Genomic DNA, 3,257 nt, shown 5'->3' with positions numbered 1-3,257 from the left:
ACATATGTCCGTTCCGTGGGAACCACCGGGGAGATGTCAGAGCCCGTGAAACCCCGAAAGACAGACCCTTAAAGGCCCGCAAGCCCTTGGGGTGAACGTCTGGGGCGGGCAGCATACATACACCCCGGTCGGGAACCACAGGGAGGTGAGGTCAGAGCCCGTGAAACCCCGAAAGACAGACCCTTAAAGGCCCGCAAGCCCTTGGGGTGAACGTCTGGGGCGGGCAGCATACACACTCTCCACGGCGGGCCGCGAAGACTTAGCGGGCGCAGCCGCCGGAGCGGGCCGCCGACGAGGCCTGAAACGCGGGGTGCGGCCGGGACCGTTCCCCCCTTGCATTTCGCTGGATGATCAGACAGTCGCAAAGAACCGTCTGAAAATCCCGGGCCAAGTCCAGAAAGTGTCCGTAAAAGAGCTAGCGGGGCCCAGCCACTTTCCTCCAGCAAGTGCCCTTAGCTCAGTTTTGACCTCTCTCATTGCACTAAGTGTCTTCAAAAACCCAGTTCCTGTATTTCCCCCGGCACCGTAGAGAAATGCTGACAGCCTGGAACACTGTGGCGGCTGCACACGGCACTCCCTTGCCCGCCGCGAGCAGCCTAGCCCCGCCTAAGACCCGCGAGAACCGCCCATCGGCACACGGCCCGCTGTGCGCCCGAGCCGTTTGGTGTAAAAACTGTCCAAAAGTGGTTTCGACCACTTAGGAACATCGTAGAGACTCGAAATAAAAAGCATTTTGTTGGAAAAGCGATTCTGAGGAAGGCTGTGTCAAAATTAATTTCGGGAAATGTCGTTTACCCCCCCCCAAATGGCTCCGAAGTACCCCCCCCCCACCCCCCCCCTAAAAAACCGTGTTCCGGGGTTTTTTCGAGAAAACAAACACACGGGGTATATAGAGGGGACTGAGACGAATCGAATGACGTGCTTTGCAAAGAAATCGGGGGCTCACAGCCCCCCCAGGAGAGGTTCAAAAGTCGGAGGACTGGTCACCTAACTCCCATTGAAGTCAATGGGGGAAAAATGAAAACTGTCAAAAAGGCTTAAAATGGTTCAAAAACCCACTGGGGCAGTAGATAATCATCCTATTTGAATTTTAAAAGTCTTAGTTTGGCGAAAAAATACCTTTTAATAATTGTTTTAGGGGTCAGAAAAATCAGCTCCGGCTGCCTGGTCACCTAGGGGAGATAGAAAATTTTTCTAAGTTTTTCACTCGGCCGCCTGGTCCCCTAACTCGAAAATTTTAAAGTGCTCCCATCGGTCCCGGGATAGGGTGGCTGATAGCTGGGAGCCCCCTGAGCACTGCCCCGGTGTTAGTTTTCGGAGAAATGCCTCCGTTGATTTGTTATGATTTTTTTTCCGCCGGCCGCCTGGTCGCCCTAATGCAAAGTCAATGGGAGTGAGGAGATAGAAAATTTTTCAAAGTTTTTCACTCGGCCGCCTGGTCCCCTAACTCGAAAATTTTAAAGTGCTCCCATCGGTCCCGGGATAGGGTGGCTGATAGCTGGGAGCCCCCTGAGCACTGCCCCGGTGTTAGTTTTCGGAGAAATGCCCCCGTTGATTTGTTATGATTTTTTTTCCGCCGGCCGCCTGGTCGCCCTAATGCAAAGTCAATGGGAGTGAGGAGATAGAAAATTTTTCAAAGTTTTTCACCCGGCCACAAACGACTCCAAAACACACTGGGGCTGTGGCTGGGACTCTCACCAGGACTGCCCCCTACTTTATTTATGGATTAAAAAGCATTCTATATTAATTTTTCGATTTTTGGGACCCGGGACGCCTGGTCACCTAACTCCCCTTCTATCCCTATGGGGGGGGACGGGGACATCGAAAACGCTCCCATCGCTGCCGAGGCACGCTGCGGGGACTCTCCCTACCATCGCCCCATGCTTCCTTTGAAGAATATATGACGTTTTTCAATTTTCACCGACATTTGAAAATCAAAACTTCAGAACATTTCATAGTTATTCTCAATGGGTTGTCTAGGGGCACACATCTCTAAACTGGGGGAAATGCTCAAAATGATTAAAAAGAAAAACAATGCCCCCAGACCCGGGGGGCTGATAGCTGGGAGCCCCCTGAGCACAGCCCCGGTGTTAGTTTCTGGAGAAATGCCCCCGTTGATTTGTTATGATTTTTTTTCCGCCGGCCGCCTGGTCGCCCTAATGCAAAGTCAATGGGAGTGAGGAGATAGAATATTTTTCAAAGTTTTTCACTCGGCCGTCTGGTCCCCTGACTCGAAAATTTTAAAGTGCTCCCATCGGTCCCAGGGTAGGGTGGCTGATAGCTGGGAGCCCCCTGAGCACAGCCCCGGTGTTAGTTTCTGGAGAAATGCCCCCGTTGATTTGTTATGATTTTTTTTCCGCCGGCCGCCTGGTCGCCCTAATGCAAAGTCAATGGGAGTGAGGAGATAGAATATTTTTCAAAGTTTTTCACTCGGCCGTCTGGTCCCCTGACTCGAAAATTTTAAAGTGCTCCCATCGGTCCCAGGGTAGGGTGGCTGATAGCTGGGAGCCCCCTGAGCACTGCCCCGGTGTTAGTTTCTGGAGAAATGCCCCCGTTGATTTGTTATGATTTTTTTTCCGCCGGCCGCCTGGTCGCCCTAATGCAAAGTCAATGGGAGTGAGGAGATAGAATATTTTTCAAAGTTTTTCACTCGGCCGTCTGGTCCCCTGACTCGAAAATTTTAAAGTGCTCCCATCGGTCCCAGGGTAGGGTGGCTGATAGCTGGGAGCCCCCTGAGCACAGCCCCGGTGTTAGTTTCTGGAGAAATGCCCCCGTTGATTTGTTATGATTTTTTTTCCGCCGGCCGCCTGGTCGCCCTAATGCAAAGTCAATGGGAGTGAGGAGATAGAATATTTTTCAAAGTTTTTCACTCGGCCGTCTGGTCCCCTGACTCGAAAATTTTAAAGTGCTCCCATCGGTCCCAGGGTAGGGTGGCTGATAGCTGGGAGCCCCCTGAGCACAGCCCCGGTGTTAGTTTCTGGAGAAATGCCCCCGTTGATTTGTTATGATTTTTTTTCCGCCGGCCGCCTGGTCGCCCTAATGCAAAGTCAATGGGAGTGAGGAGATAGAATATTTTTCAAAGTTTTTCACTCGGCCGTCTGGTCCCCTGACTCGAAAATTTTAAAGTGCTCCCATCGGTCCCAGGGTAGGGTGGCTGATAGCTGGGAGCCCCCTGAGCACAGCCCCGGTGTTAGTTTCTGGAGAAATGCCCCCGTTGATTTGTTATGATTTTTTTTCCGCCGGCCGCCTGGTCGCCC

This window comes from Amia ocellicauda, unplaced genomic scaffold (assembly GCF_036373705.1).
Source record: "Amia ocellicauda isolate fAmiCal2 unplaced genomic scaffold, fAmiCal2.hap1 HAP1_SCAFFOLD_210, whole genome shotgun sequence".
Lineage (NCBI taxonomy): Eukaryota > Metazoa > Chordata > Actinopteri > Amiiformes > Amiidae > Amia > Amia ocellicauda.
Note: the sequence above shows the minus strand (reverse complement) of the source record.